This window comes from Sciurus carolinensis, chromosome 12 (assembly GCF_902686445.1).
Source record: "Sciurus carolinensis chromosome 12, mSciCar1.2, whole genome shotgun sequence".
Lineage (NCBI taxonomy): Eukaryota > Metazoa > Chordata > Mammalia > Rodentia > Sciuridae > Sciurus > Sciurus carolinensis.
Window position 1 is genome coordinate 8,731,244 of NC_062224.1, and position 17,672 is coordinate 8,748,915.

Consider the following 17,672-nt stretch of genomic DNA (forward strand, 5'->3'; position numbering starts at 1 on the left):
TTAAGAAAAATCTGAAATTTTTTCCCTAAGAGTTAGAGTTCTGTAAAAAAAATAAAATTTTTCCACATTTTTTTGGGTGTGTTATAGTTGTACGTATTGATGGGATTAGTTGTTACGTATTCGTACATGCACACAATATAATAATTCCAACAATATCACTCCCCAGCATTTCCCCCTCCCTCTCTACCTCCCAACCCATGGTCCCTTTCCTCTACTGATCTCCCTTCGATTTTTAGAAGATCCACCCCACTTTTGTGTTCCTTTTTCCACTCTAACTTCCACATATGAGAGAAAACATACTACCCTTAGTCTTGTGAATTTGACTTATTTCACTTAACATGATGGTCTCTAGTTCCATCCATTTTCCTGCAAATGCCATAATTTCATTTTTTTCTTTATGGAGGAATAAAACTCCACCTATACCACATTTTCTTTTTCCATGTATCTATTGATGGACACCTAGGTTGATTCCATGGTTTGGATATTGTGACTTGTTTTGCTATAAACACATGTATGCATGTATCATTGTAGTCAGATGACTTTCAGTTCTTCATGGTAAACACCAAGGAGTGCTATAACTTGCCCTGTCTTGTAGGGAGCCTCCATTCTGATTCTACAGTGGTCGTACTAATTTACAGTCCCACCAGAGTATAAAAGGGCTCTTTTTTCTCCACATCCTCTCCAGCATTTATACAACATTCTGACTGGTGTGAGATGAAATCTTAGTGTAGTTTAGATTTGCATTTCCCTAATTGCTAATAATGCTGAACTTTTTATTCATGTATTTGTTGGCCATTTGTATTTCCTATTTTGAGAAGTGTTTAGTACATTTGCCCATTTATTAATGGTTGTTTGATATTTTGGTATAAAGTGTTTTGAGCTCTTTATATATTCTAGATATTAATCCTCTGTTAGAAGAGTAGCTAGCAAAGATTTTTCTCCCATTCTGTGATTTCTTTCTTCACATTCCTAATTGCTTCCTTTGCTATGCAGAAACTTTTGAATTTGATGTTGTCCCATTTATTAATTACTGGTACTATTTCCTGAGCTTCAGCAGTGCTACTGACAAAAACTGAAGTCATCTGACTACAGTGATACAAAGATCCTTGTTGCTGTAGACTGGAAATCCAAACACTACCATCTTGGCAAGGAATGCTTTTGGTATGGCCAGTTCATTATGGTATCCCAGTAAGTGAATGTGCCTGGAGCATGGAATCCTGTTAAGATAGGTGTTTATTACATGAGGAAAACGGTGAACAAGTTGCTGAATGCCTGTGAAGTCCATGTTCTAGCCTGACTTTCTATGACCATGGACTTGGAACTCAGGTATAAGGGAGGAGTCACGGTGACTGGGTACAGATATTCAGAGTAGGAAAGTCAGGAAGGTGAAGGTTGAGTCTTCTAGATAGAGGCAGGGTTTAAAGCTGACATTCATCCAAGTTCAAGTCCTCTGAACCCCTGCTGAGGCAGAATATCAACTCAGAAGTGCAGGGTGGATAAAAACTATTCCCCTCATGTTGATGAGGAAGCAGAGAGAGAGGGCAGAAGTGGGGAGAGAGGAAGGGGCCAGAGTCTTTATCCCCTTAAAGGGCACAACTCAATGACCCAAGTTCCTTCCTGTAAGTCTCATCTTTTAAAGGATCGACTACCTCCCAATAGTGCCACAGGCTGGTGACCACATCTTGAACACATGAGTCTTTGGAGGACATTTAAAATCCAAACCACAGCAAGGTATCCCTTCAAATAATAGGAACTACAACTAATTTCAGAATTTATTTTTAATTCACTAAACTTAAATGCTCACTTTCTAATAGACAGATATAACCATTAATCTTTGAATCTTTAAAAATCAAGGCATCAGTCTGGTACAGTGGCACATGCCTGTAATCCCAACTATTTGGTTGGGTAAAGAAGGAGGATTGCAAGTTTGAGGTCAGACTCAGCAAATTAGCAAGATCCTCTCTAAAAAAAATAGATAAATAAATAAATAAAAGGTGGGGTGTGTCTCAATGGTGTAACGCCTTTGAGTTCAATTCCTATTACTGTAAAAAAAATTTCGAGGTATGCTATTTATATAGTCAAATAAACCCTGCTATTAGAGTTTGGCAAGTTTTGATAAATGTACATGGTGATCAAAACATAGATCACTTCCATCATGTCAAACATTCTCTCCCCTTATTGTTGATCCTTTCCTAAGCCTCAGCCTCTGGCAACTACTGCTCTTTTATGTGTTTCTACCTTTTACAGAGCACATAATGAGTTTAAGTTCCATGGTTCTTGGTGTGTGTATCAGTCCTTCATTGTGAGTAGTATTTCCTTGTAAGGAGTCTCACCAAGTATTGCAGATTTGAGAGCCTTTGGATTTCAAAGAAACACCTTGAGTGAAGAAATATTTTTCAGAAAACATCTGTTTCTCATAAGAGGCCAAAGCTTCCTAGTAGTCTCCTTCTGACATCTAAAAATAGTCTCTATCTGTCCTGAAATATCAGAAGTAATTTAATGTAGGGAAACATCATTGCATAGGTTGGTTACCTCGAGTAGGACAGTTAGGTGGGGCTCAAATGTGAACCTGAAATCTGGTGACTCCGCGGCTCTCTAATCAGGAACAGAAATATTGTGACTGAGGTTGACAGAACTCACTGACAGATGATTTATTTTTTAAAAATTCCAAGGAAACGAAAATCCTGGGACATATTAGGACAACTGTAATATTCCACATTCTAGATAATCTGGCTTTCCTACTGGAGGCTTGGACATATATATCAACCTTCACTTTTCACTCTGCGTACCCACGTAGACAAAGTGATAACCCTCCACACCTGCCAGTTGCAAGGATCCCCCTACCAGTGCCAGGGGTGAGTCTGGGTTGAGATGCTCCTGATCTGGGGTGGACCCTAGCAGTACACAATTATTTTGGAGGCTTTTGGGTCCATGATGAAAGGCAGCGCTTGTCTAGAACTAGCTCAGGGAACACGCAGAATGGGAGATTTTTAAAACAAATTCTCCTCTTTCAGAATCTCCAGATCCTTTCTTCCTTCTACTCTATAAAAAACCACAGACAGTGATGAAAGAACTTGTTATTACGTGTCCAAATCATATGATAAATGTTCTATGCTACAATGGCACTATTCTAATTTCACTTCTAATTTTATGATTAATCAAGAATTTAAAATAAACTTTCAAACTTGATTTGAGAAGCAAGCATACAGCTAAGCCTCATACATTTTCTCCTTCACTGTCTAATATTCACGATTTCAAAAACCTGTGGCACAGGCAGAAGCTGCTTGTAAGATTGATTAATAATGATGTATTTGTCTGAGGCTGCAAATGCCAAATCAGAAGTTGCAGTGACTTTATCATTGAGCCACATTTTCTCCTGGTTTTTGATAAGCTACTTATCTGCACTTTGAAGAACCTATTTGTATGTAGGGCTCTAAAATTAAAACCAATTATCCTTGATCTGATATTTATCTTTGTGATTATGATGTATTTCATTAAGACAAGATTTGCTTAAGAAATTAGTCTTTAGAAATAGAAAGAAAAAGATTTTTACATTTTCTATATATCCTAAATATAGGCATCAAGATGTTACATAAATGGTACTTATTTAAAGATGTCATGAGGATACTAATAGTATTATTGTGGAGTTCAGTTTTATGTTACTAATCTTGTGCCTTCATGAAGACTTACTTTTGTGTGTGTGTGTGTGGGTAACAAGCTGGAACATGTTCTAAAGTTATTTTTTACTATCTTAAACTTATGCTCACAAAGACTGACCATCATCTGTAGAAACGATAAATAACATTTGGAGAAAAAAATAGCACTTGACCCCTTAAACCAAGATGTGTTTTCTAAGGGGACAAGAAAGGAGAACTTTGTCATTATAAGAAAGAAAGCAATTTTTTTAATAGAGTGGATAATTTTGGAAGGAGCATTCTGCTTTTTGGTTTTGTTTGGTTTTACTGACTTTTGTTCCCTAAAGAAACTCATTTTTTTTTTTTTTTTTTTGCAATGAATGCTGTCAGAGCAATGTTACTTTTCTCTTTATTAATGTATCCCTTTTGTGACATGGGGACTGAGTGGAAATGAGGCCATTCTTATTTAGACCAGTGATTTTCAGGTTGTGATCTGCATCCTGCTCACCTGGAGGACTGTGTTAAAACACAGCCTGTTACATGCCTTGTCCAGGAAGCTTGGTGCTTCAGGCCTGGGACTCGGTCCCCAAGTGCATCTCTGATGCGTTCCCAAGCTACCGGTCCTAGACCACATGCTGAGAACCCCTGATTCAGTTGTTTGTCAATTCCACAAGCTGAACTGTTGGTTTTTGATACGAAATCTATGCTATGGTTGAATGTTTGCACCTCCTCCAAATTCATATGATGTAATGAAAAACAGTCTTCCTTAGAAAGTAGAAGCAAGTTGATCAAGATTGTGTTAGGGATAATGTTTATGTGCAAACAATGCATACGGAAGTCAGTGATGTGTTTAAAGTAAACTCGATTAGTTTAGAGGGCTAATTTCATAGAAAGATCTGGACATTTTTTCTTTTTGTCTTGACCACAGTTATCTGATGGCATGTGTTCTGAAGGCTCCAAAAAACCACACATTAATGTTCAATTCTGGTTTATACTAACGTGCTATGGAAAAGAAGCCACATGCATACACTATCACAAATAGAATAAAACAATTCATAGCTCAGAAATACTTATCTCAAGACAAGTTACTGACAAATAATGAAGTAGAAAATGTCATTCTGAACCTAGCAGATGACAGGATTGAGAGCATTGGGATTTGGGGAGGCAGGAAAATTGATAAAAATCCATTCTCAATCTCATTAAATTATGAAAAGCTCCAAATTTAGAAATAAAAATTTAAAAAAAAATTTTTTTTAAATAAAATTTTTTTAAATAAATAAAAATGAAGTCATGAGACTTTGGGGGTAAGAGCATATAAAAGGACTAGAATAAAGGCTCTACTGTTCCCACGTTCAGCTAGGGAGGCTGAGGCAGGAGGATGGCGAGTTCAAGGCCAGCATCATCAATTTAACGAGATCCTAAGCAACTTAGAGAGACCCTGTCTCAAAATAAAAAAATAAAAAGTGCTGGGGATGTGGCTCAGTGGTTAATGCCCCTGGGTTCAATCCCTGGTACAAAAAAAGAAAACAAAAAAACAAACAAACAACAACAACAACAACAAAAAAAAAAAAACAGAAAAGAAAAAGAAAGAAATAAAAAAGGAAAAAAAAAATCCGGAGTTTTTCCCCCTCTTCCTTAAAAAGAAAAAAAAATCAAAAAACAAAATCTGTGATCACTCTTGCACTATGGAAGAGTCCACTATGTTTCAAATGTAGTAGGATAGTTGTACTGACAACTCCTGGTTCAGCCTCAAGTGACTTTCAAGATCAGGTATGGGGGTTAGGGGCCTTACCTGTTCATCTGCTTCTTTACATGCCCTTTCCTTTAGTCTGGCAGACCTTCCTTATCCACTCTTTTCCCTACACTTCAAATAGTGTTGGGGAATGGAAATCAATCTCATTCAGCTACACGTGAACCATGAGTTTTGAGAAAGACTGATTAAGTACAAAAGATAATTCTGCACAACAAGAGTTTAATAAAACTTATGTCAATCATTATTCACTTTACTCTGAACTTTTAAAATATAATCCCTTTCTGACCTCCTCTTATTATACTTAATACTTAAATGCTAAGATATTTATCATACAACACTGAATGAGTATTATTATTTTATTATTATATTTATCATGAGCTTTACCACTGAGTGTGGTTTTCTGTCTTGGGGTTCAGAAGCCAATTAGTGTCAAAATTAAAAGCAATATTGAGCTTAATGAAGAGGTGACAGCACAGAAGAGTATAGAATTTTACTTGCTATATTAAGAAACAGAGTTCATCAGGCTAGGGGTGGAGGCTGCTAGGGAAGGCTTTGTGGAAGAAGATTCTGGTATGGGACTCACTGAGTCTGGCAGTATAAAGAGATTTCTTTTCACCCTTCACTTTGGGAAAGTAAATTCCACAGCCCTCTGCAAAGAATCGAGCTTATTATCTCCAAATACCATTTGAAAAATAAGTGATCAGCACTGGAGAGTCATTAAATATACACAATTGGAATATTGAGCTTATAATCTATGAGAACGACTTGGAATATATTGCCTCATTATTTTATTTTATAGCTAAAGACATAACTTGCATTATGTTTCAGTGAACAATGAGCATCAAACCCTGACAAAATTACCTCATTTCTTTTTTATGCTTTCTCAATATAGGCAAATGCATTACAAACTCTAATTTATTCCGACCCAGAAATTGCTCTGTGACATATTTGTGCAGGCCCTTCTGTGCATGAAACAGGAAGTCATTTGGCATAAGAATTTTTTTTCTTATTTTTTAATCATTGTTTATATTTCCAAAAGTTAAAATAAAGTCAAATTAGCTAGCATAGTCAACTTGCAATGTAATATTTCCCAAAAGATTGAACAGTTACCTAAGATTAATGCCATTTTATAAGGACTATGAATAAGAACAGCTAATACCCAAATAAACAATCAAGTAAACAATATGAAATACATTACCTTAGTCACATAATTTGATCCTGTATATCTAAACTCATCCTGAGGTGCACAGTGTATTAAATTAAAGGTGGTAACAGAGAAGGGACTTCATTACCCACCAGGATTGAGGGCAGAGGAAAACACAGGAATGGAAGTGTAATCAGAGAGTGTGAGATATTTCTTTCTCATCTACATCTGTATGTTGGTCTCTGCTCACTAAATACTTGGCTTTCACAGCAGAATGATGCATTGGGGCTCTTAATTAAACATTTCTTAATTTGGAAAAGTCCAGAAATTATCATTCCTATATCAAAACACCTTAATAATTAGTCATGGAGCGAAGGAAGCTAGCCACAAAGAGGACATGCTACCTGGTCTCCCCTGTGAAATCTGAGGCAGATGGAACCAAACTCTGGTCACCAGCAGGGAAGGGAGAGGTTCTAGAAGCTGGAAGGGACCCAGAGGAGGTAGTAAGGATCAGTAATGGTTACAAGGATGTATACTTTGGTGAAAATTCATGAGAGGTACGCTTAAGATTTGTGCTACTTACTTCATGCATGTTACACCTAGGGAAAAAAGTTTGAAAAGTTTTTAAGAGAAGAAAAAAAAAGGAAGATTTAAAGAAAAAAAAAAAAACAGCATATAATTCATCCCACACACTTTCTTCAGGCCCAAACAAACACAAACCAAGACAGATAGAAGGCTAACTGCCCCAGGACCTGAAGCAAAGGAGCATGGGACAAGATTATTTCTGTTTCTCTTGAATTTCTTATGTTATCCATGTAACCCAAACAAAATTGACACATACTTTCCCACTGTGGTCCTCAAATTGCATTCCTATGGGTCTCAGATTTCTGAGAGCTAGACTGAGGGTATTCTGCCACTAAAATTGAATAATGGAAGTCTTTTTTCCCATTGTACTGAAAAGTGAATGGGTGACATTTTCCTCATTCGATATTTTTCTTCTTGTAAAATTCCCTTCAATCTCTGTCACCCACTATCACCATTCTTTCATGGAACTTTTTACTCAAAATGAAATTGGTGAGCAAATAGCAAATTTGTAGTAGGAAAAAACATATCAACTGTGGGTCATGTAGATTTTGACAGCTCTCTCTCTTTTGGAAGTGGGTAAATGTGTAGGTCAGATATTAATGGTGGCCAGAATGTGGTACAGTTCACAACATCAACAGTCCAAGTTACTTTGTTAAGTGCCTAAAGTTCTGACAGTAGCTTGGGGTCTAGTTTTGGAGGCATCTGAGCAGCTCCAGAACTTCCAGCCCAGGAAACAGCTGTACTGCCTGCCGTAAGGATGGAAGAAGAACAAAGTTCATTTTGTATTCTAGACCCATACAAAAATAGAAATATTTCATTTCTGTAGCCAAGAATGATTATGATTATTAGTTCCTTGAGAAGAAAGGCCAGTCCTGGCTGCATCTTTGCAGTGGAAATTATCTAGTTCATTTCTATTTCTAATAAAATGTGGGTGTGTTATAAATAATAGAGGGTATTTTGTCTCACAGTTCTGATCTGAGACCAAGTCTCTATATCTGGTGGTTACATTCTTGTTGGTAGAATCCTAAGAGGTGCAGGACTTCATGTAGTGAAAGAAATGGAGTGCAAGTGGATTCTGTATTTTCTGTTTCTACCCCCACCGCCCCCTCTCTCTCTCACTCTTGCTCTTATGAAGCCACCAGGATTAATCCTGGGTTCTTCTCCTTGATAACCTTATCTGATCCTAATTATTTCCCAAAGGTCCCACCTATAAATGCCATCTCCAGCTAAAGTTTCTACCCCTTTAATACCTCACAAATGGGTCATCATGTGAACCCTGGGGGACATACTCAAACTGTACCCAGACGGTAGCAGGGTCTTCCTTCAATCTTCCTACTGCAGGCTCAGAGGTGAATAGAACAAAAGAGGTTCAGAGAGCACAACAAGGTGGCTGTCCTGTTTTAAACTTTTTATTTTTCATTTTAGTTTTTTTTAAAAAATTATCTTTTTATTATATTGGAGCAGTTACTAGAAGCTTTATTTTACAGATTTTAAAAACTGAATGTTAAGAATAATTAAACAAACTACTATAGATCTCTTGATCAAGTGCCCCTTATCCAAGAGACTTGAGAACAGAATTATTGCAAACTTTGAATTTTTTCAGATTTTGGAATATTTGCATATGCACAAGATTGCCTGGGGTTGGGACCCATTTCTAAACATGAAATTCATTTTTGTTTCACATGCACCTTGTACACAACCCTTAAGTTAATTTTACGTGGTATTTTTAGCATACCTGTGGCCTGTTACATGAGGTCATGTGTGGAATTTTTCTCTTGTAGCCTGGGTTCTGAACTGAAGGAGTCTCAGATTTTGGAGTATTTCAGATTTTGGATTTTCAGTTTAGGGATCCTCAGTTAGTTTGGAGCCAAAGCTAAATCTCAAAGCTCATAACTGGAGCCCAGAGATTTGTAGTCAAATCCTTACAGTAAAATGTGCAAAAGTTGTAGAATGATGCTCTGTGTATTTTGCCATAGACTGATAGAAGCCTCTGTCCTGGATTCCAGGACATGAAGCAGTTACTTGGGACACAAGTTTTAAATGATTTTACCAAGAGTTTAACCCTGAAGTTTTCACAGATCTGCACTTCTGTCTCTGTCTAAACCTAAGGGGCATGAGTTACTATTGAGCTACCACCAACATAGGAAAGAGTACATTCAGTGGTCTGTCTCCTCATCAAAGATCATCAGGATTGAAGTGACTAAATTGAAGGAAAACAGACAAGAAAACAAAAAGAAGAGGAAGAGAGGGAGCCTTTCCTAAAGGGCTAGCTGCAGCTCTGATCCCGTTAGCAAAGTCTAGGGCAACTTCCTGGAGGCGGGGGAGATTCCACTTGGGTGACAGTTTATATTTGTAGATAAGAACAAAAAAAAGAAGATAATTAAAAAATCCAAAGACTGCTGTTCACAAAAGGAGCCCTGACATTTTGAAAACGGTTTTTCATTTGGGGTTTCGGTAAGTGAAAACTCAGATGAAAAGTCCATGTTGAGGTGACTTCAAAGTGACTGTCTTCTCTTTTGAGGAGAAAAATGGTTTCCAAATCCTCTTATTGATGGTATCAGCATCGGCTAAGCCTGGCTCTTGGTGTTATCAGATAATGTGTCTGCTTTCTCTCCAGGAGAAAGTCAGCGACTTCGCTCCATCTTTCCTGGGTCTCGGCTCTCCTCATCAGTATCTCATTGTGCTATCTAAGGATATGAAAAGGGAATTTTTGAAGCGACACTGAAACCGCAGCCACTGGAGCCTCCTTAAATCCCAGACGTATTTGGTCCATGAAGGTACAAATTCCACCCTGGGGTCTTAAAGAACCAGTCGTTGCTCTGGTCCAGCTCAGTTTCATTTTCTAGAATCAAAAGTTTGCGTTGAATATGGTAAACGTAACTTAGTTCTAAATTTAAGTCAGACATAAGTTCTTTTTTCTTTCTTTTTCCTGTGGAGACACCCTAAGTAAACTTACTAATATTAGTTTCCATTCTTGAATTATTTCAAAATTCCAAGGAGTTACATATTCTTCCCAATGCCCATGACTTATAAGGAGGGCACATTCTGAAAGAGACAGAAAGTTGAGATTTGCCTTAAACAGATATGGACTTCCAGGGAAAGTGCGCGGGATCCTTCTTGAGTAAAGAGATGCTCACGTCTGCTCAAGTCAGGCATCCCCGCCCCTCCATCCCTGCCAGGTGAGGGGCAGGCCCTGTCTGGTGGTGCAGGAGTCCCACATCAGTCTGCCTGGACCAACTCTCTGCTCCATCATCTGCCATAGAAGAGACCTTGGATGGTTGATTTAACTGCTCTGTGTGTTTCCTAAAGGATACAAATGGGTCAAAAAGGAGAATCTGCCTTTTAACATCATGTGCTTCTATACGGCTGTTGTAAGATCTGGAGGGACAAGCTAATGGCAATAGACTTCCTACTCTAAAGAGGACAGCTCTTGGTCATCTTATACTTTAAACACATGTCAAACATACAAACATAAACCTGCTACTGTGACGAGAACTTTAAAGAGCTCTCATGAGCTTTAAGGACTCTGGGGGGGGGGCAGGGGGGGAGTCCTCCTGAGTGAGTTGCTCAGGACTGCACCTCCCCTCCCTCTCTCTACCCACCACCTGGAATTATCAAGCCAAGAAATAGTGCCAGGTGACTCTGACTCTGGTCTCTTAACTCCAGGCTCAGCATTTCTCCCATTGCACCAGTTCCATGGGTATTTCTCCAGAAAATGGTCAAATGCACGAGTTGCAAAACTGAACTGTGAGCTCTGAACACCCATTCTGCACAGCAAACAGCATCTTCTGTCTTGCGCTTTATTTCCCAGCAGGGCCTTCCCAGCACAGTGTCTGTTCACCGAGGGTACATGATGATCCTTCTAAGAATCCCCTCTTTGCAGCCAGCTAAGTTTTAATTCTGTAAAACGTTCATATCCTAACAGTGGCCGTTGTAAGCACACATCGTAGAGATTTTACATAAGTTTGCAAAGTTTTTCGACCATCATTTCTACCACCCTGAGAAATTCCCAAAACCCTGTTTCCGGCTGAACCCTGCTCCCTTCCCCAGCCTCAGGCACCCATTGATCTTTTGGGGGTATAAATGTATCCATTTATCTGTTCCTGATCTGTTACATAGGAGGATAAGAGGACTCATATAATACGTGGTCATTCATGTCTGTCTTCTTTTCACTTAGTATTGTATTTTTCAGAGTTTATTTGTGTTATCTCTGTATCACTATTTCATTCATCTTATTGTTTAATAGTATTCAATTATTTAAAAAAAAAAAAACCACCACTTTTGTCCATTTATTCACCAGCTTACAACCTTTGTGTTATTTCAAAACTTTGGTGACTGCAGATACAGGTGTTTTGAACGTTTGCACATCTCTTTAGTTGGACAGACATGTTTTAAAATCTCAGTTGGGCTCATGCGTAGGAGCAGAGTTTCTGAATGAAATATTGTCTATGTATAACATTGAAGAGGCTGCCAAACTTGTTTCCAATGGGGCTCCACTGTTCACCTCCCCAGCATCAGTGAAGAAGGGTTCCTATGGCCCCACATTCTCACCAGAAATTCATGGTTTTTGATCTTTTGGATGGCAGTCATTCCCTGTGCTCACCGCATTGTGTTTTAGGTAACACAGTGAATTTTAGCATGTAGAGTTTTTATCTTTTAAAACTCACAGAGAATTCATATAAATACTTCACCTAGTCTCCACTAAGTTTAACACCTTAAACTTAGCACAATCCTAAAATTAAGAATTGAACACAAATGAAATATTATCATTTAAGCTTCATTTTTTATTTGAAGTTCATCCATGTTCCCATGAATGGCTGTTTTCTATTCCATTATCCAGACGGCCTTGAATCATCAAGTGTCTTTAGTCTTCACATTATAGCTAATACATTATTGTTTTTCAAAATTACTTTGGCTCATTTAGTTCCTCTGTTTTCTCATTTAGACTTTAGAATGAACTTGCCAATATATTCCTAAAGGAATGCTGGCAATTCTTTAAATATAGTTGTGTCTTTTAAAAATATTTTGGAGTTACAGGGATTGAGCTCAGGGGCACTCCATCATTGAGCCACATCTCCAGCCCTATTTTCTTTTATTTAGAGATAGAGTCTCACTGAGTCTCTTAGAGTCTACTTTTGCTGAGGCTGGCTTTGAATTCACAACCCTCCTGCCTCAGTCTCCCAAGCTGCTGGGATTACTGACATGTGCCACCACACTCAGCTAAAGTTTTGTTTTTAATTTACACATAGTAATTACCCATACGTATGGGGTATAGTGTGACATTTTAGTACAATGTGTAACAATCATATCAGGGTAACTGGCATGTCTAGCACCTCAGACTTATCATTTCTTCTTGGTGGAGTCATTCAAATTCCTCTTTACAAGCTATTTTGAAATATTCAGTTAATGATTGTCAACCACAGTTGTTCTACTGACCTACAGAGCATTACATATGGTTCTTGCTGTTCGACTGGACCCCTCTGCCCATTAACCATCCTCTCCCCAGCCCCGCCTCCCTCAGGTCCCCCCAGGCTCTGGGAAAAAGCAATCTCTACTCCTCTAAGAGCAATTACCTGCTTTCCACATAAAAGTGACAACATACAGCATCTGTTCATTTCCGGTTTATTTTACTTAGTATAATGTGTTCCAGTTCCATCCATGTTACTGCAAGGAAAGAATTTCATTCTTTTAATTATTGAATAATATCTCACTATTTATACTATATTTCTTTTTTCACTCATCCATGGATAAATAGGTTTATTTAATATTTTGGCTACTGTAATTAAGGCTGCAATAAGCATGTGGATGCCAATGTTTCTCCAACATACTGATTTCAATTGCTTTATGCATATACACACTGGTGGGATTGCTGAATCATCTGAGAGTGTGAGTCCTAGGTTTCAGAGGAATTTCTACAGTGCCTTCCAAAATGACTTCCCAGGCTTCTGTTCCCTCCACAGTGCCTGAGCATTTGTATTGCTGTCAACACACGTTTCATTTGTCTTTGTGATAATAGTCATTCTGACTGAGATGTCATGATCTCACTGTCTTTGATTTGCATTTCCCTGCTCATTAGTGAGGTTGAGCATTTCTTCTTATGCTAGTTGGTCATTTGTGTATCCTCTTTCGAAATGTCCATTCAGGAAAATCACCCCATATAATATTGATTATTTTATTATTATTGTTATTATTATTTGCTGTTTGACTTACTTGTGTTTCCTGGAAATCACTCCCTTATTGGATGAATTATTTGAAAACCATTTCTCCCATTTTGTAGGTTTTCTCTTTACTCTGTTGATTGTTTACTCTGTTGCACAGAAACTTTTTCATTTTATGTAATCCTCCTTGTCAATGTTTGCTTTTCTCGTCTGTGCTTTTGGGGTCAGATCCAAAATATCTTTGCCCAGACCAATGTCCTGAAGCATTTCCCCTGCATTTTCTTTTAGTACTTGCATAGTTTAGGGTCACAGGTTTAAGTCTTTCATTTTAAGTTCATTTTTGTACATGGTGGAGATAGAAGTCTAGTATCTGTCTTCCGTGCATGGACATCCAGTTGCCCCTGGATTTATTGAAGAGAGTTTCCTCTCTCTGGTGAATTGTTTACTGTCTTTGTCAGAAGTCAGTTGGCTATAAAAACATGGATTCTTTTCCTTACGTTCTTCTCAGTTGTGTTGTATTTGTCTGCATGTCTGATTTTCTTTTCTGAGTTTATTTTTCTGCTACTGTGCTGTCTTGGTTGCTATCACTTGGCAGTATGTTTTGGAGTCGGGTATTTTAATGCCTCCAGCTTTGTTTTTTTTTTTTTTTTTTTTTTTGGCTATTTGGGAATTTTTGTGGTTCCATCCAAATTTTAGGAGTTGATTCTCTGTTTCTGTGAAGAGTGTCATTGGTATTTTGATAGGAATTACATTTGAGTCTGGAGATCCCTTTGGGTAGCATGGACATTTTAACATTAATTCTTCCATGTATGAACATGGGGTATCTTACTATTTTTAGTGGTTTTTTATTTTTTCAGATTTTTATCAATCTTTGGTGATTTTCATTGCAGAGGCCATTAACTTCCTTTGTTAAATTTATTCCTAGATAGTTAACTAATTTATTTATTTATGTGGAGCTATTGTGAATGGAGTTGTGTTCTTGAAAATCTTCTCAGCAAATAATTTCATTATTGATCTATAGAAAAATGACTAATTTTTGTGTGCTGCCTTTATATTTATATACTGAAACTTTACCAGATTTATTTACCAGTTCTAACAGCATTTTGATAGTCTTTAGGTTTTTCTGCATATAAAATAATGTCAGAAAACAGGGATAATCTGACCTCCCTCCCTATTCAGATGTCCTTTATTTCTTCTCTTGAGTAAGACTTCTCATAACACATTGAATAAAAGCAGGAAAAGCAGACATCCTTGTCTTGTGGATAATATTAGATGAAACGATTTCAGCTTTTCCCCATTTGGTGTGATGTAGACTGTGGACTCATCATTTATAGTCCTTATTATGAGGTATGTGCTTTCTATACCTAGTTTTTGGTGGCTTATTTTTTATCATAAAGCCATGTTGAATTTTATCAAATGCATTTTCTGTGTCTATTGAAGTAATCATATGGTTTTTATCTTTCATACAATTGATGTGATGCATTGAATTTATCAATTTGCATAGCCTGAGCCATTCTGCTTTCCTGGGATAAAGCTCACTTGATTCTTTAGATTGAATTTTTTGATGTGCTGTTGGATTCCATTTGCCGGTATTTTCTTCAGGATTTTCACATCTATGCTCTGCTGTATTGGTCGGCATGCTGGATAGTCATAGCAATTTTGTTTAATGTATAAGTTAGAATGGAGATATTTATACGAATAAATTAATACAGCATATATTGCCATTTGGTGCAGTCATCTTTAATTTTTTCATCATTATTTTATAGAGTTTGGCATACAGATTCTATACATTCATATTCCGAATATATTGTTTGATTTGTACCTAAACAGTTTATTTTTTGGGTGCTAGGGTGAATAAAATTTTGGTGCTAATTATTCATTTCTAGCAAGTAGAAAATATAATTGATTTTCTTATAAAGACTTGTATGACCTTGTATTCTGTAGTATCTTAAAACTTGTATTCTGTTTCTAGAAGGTTTTCTTTTTTGACATTTCTAGGTAGATTATCATGGTTTATATAGGGACTTCTAACTTACAGTACCATATTGAATAGTAGTGGTGAGAGAATACCCTTGACCAGAATTCAAGTTCAGCTTTCATCTTTAATTTAATGCTAGTTTACTGTGTTTCATAGAGGGAAATTAGTATATTAAAAAGATTTTTTTCTATTCCCAATTCCATGAGAATTTTTTTAATTTACTTTTTTCTATACATGTATTTAGGGTAATAATGTCTGTCTCATTCTACCGTCCTTCCCATCCCCACCGCCCCAAGACTCCCCTCACTCCCCTCTGCATAATCTAAAGTTCCTTCATTCTTCCTTACCGCCCCCCAACTATGGATCAGCATCTCTTATCAGAGAAAACATTTGGCCTTTGGTTATTTGAGATTGGCTTATTTCACTTACCAAGATATTCTCTAGTTTGATCCATTTACCTGCAAGACGCCTTAATTTCATTCCTCTTTAAGGCTGAGTAATATTCCATTGTGTATATAAACCACATTTTCTTTATCCATTTATCTGTTGAAGGGCATCTAGTTTGGTTCCATAGTTTAACTATTGTGAATTGAGTTGCTATAAATATTGATGTGGCTGCATTTCTGTAGTATGCTGTTTTTAAGTCCAAAAATTTTTTATTCTGAGTAAAGGATGTATTTTTTATCAAATGCTTTTTCTGGATCTATGTTAATGGATCTCCTTCATATGGCTAATTATTTTAATTGATATCCTAATATTGAGACAACCTTAAATTTCTGGGACAAATGCCACTTCCTACTAAGGTGCTATCCTTTCTCTGTTTTCCTAGGTTTTATTTGTCTATGTTTGGTTTAGGATAGTTATGTTTATATTCATGAGTGATATTATTCTATAATGACTTTTCTTTGACTAATTTGGGGACTAGGATTATTTTGTTCTTGCTTTCTATATTCCATACATTTTCTGTATTCTGTAAAAGATTTTGAGAATTGCTAAAAATTCTTTCTGGAAGTTTGTGTTTGTTTGTTTATTATTCTCCTGTGAAAATTTGGTGCCTAGATTATTTTGTTGTTGCTGCTGAAAGAATTTTCACTACGAATTCAATTTCTTTAATGGGTACAGGATGATTTAATGACTATTTTCTCCATGTGTTTCAATAGTTGTGTGTTTCAAGGATTGAATCCATTTTATCAAAGGGAATGCCATTTTAGGCATATTTGTTTTCAACTGCGGTATTTTTTTTATCTATTAACTAGTTGTGGTTCCTGTTGTTCTGATTATTTCACAAATTTAGACAAGCCCTGTGTTCTTGAATTTTGGATCTGTGACTTTTTCAGTGAGCCTGCACTTCCCTTAGCATCTTTCTGAGCCCACCATGGGTCTCTGGTTTTCTTCCAGGCACTGAGGGTACTTTCCTGTTCCATTTCCCTAGATGGAATGGATTTTTATCGGTGTCTAAAGAATGGTACTCTTTCTCACCTTCCTCCCCACAGTTGGTAGACTCTTCCCGTAGAAGCCGTGGGAACCCTATCTGGGGGGTTGGCGTGACCTTTCTGCAGGGGACTGACATTTGCCTCCCCAAATCTGTAGCCACGGACAGCCCTCTCAACTCCCTTTCAGTCTTTTTGGGCACCCCCTGGTTTGACTAAGGAGACCCAAGCCTGAAGGATGGTGCAGAGGTGGGCAGGTGCTGCATTCTCAGGACCAAGGGGCTGCTCCTTCTTTCCAGGACACTCCTCAAGTTTCCCAGTGCCTTCTTGGGACATCTCTGATTGTGTCCAGCTACATCTTCTCCAGATAAGGCCTTGTCCTCATCTTATCTCATTTCTTCCTGCAGATACCTGTCTCTTTGTGGATCTGAGGCCATGAAATTATTTCTTTATGTTCTTTCATTGAAAGTATGAGAGCGATACTCTTTCCAGCTCTTTATGCACCCAAGCAGACATTGGGAGCCAGTGGGGACCTTCTGTCCCTCAAAAGTCTGAACGCTTTCATTGAAAGCAGTTCTTGAAAGGGTTTCTCATCAATAATAATAATACAAAAACAGTAACCACGATATGAATTTCAGTATCAGCAATGATACTTTGGAGTGTCAAATATTTATTTCACATTTGATTTGAGTAGACATGGTGCTTTGTACTTTATAGAACATCTGGTTTTTAAAACAACACAATGAGATAAGTGACATTATTGTTACTTTGTATTTTCCCAACTCATATAATTAAAGTTCAGAGTCTTAGTTTCATTGAGTCACAAAACCAATATAAGTGAAGCATTTACCATTTAAAAGTTGTTATGTATGTTTTCCATTCATTTAGGATATAGTCGGTGTGTTTACCAAGCTTGGTGATAGCATGTGTATATGCATTTAAAATAATTTTGTATAATATACACGATAATATACACAGATGTAGGCCAC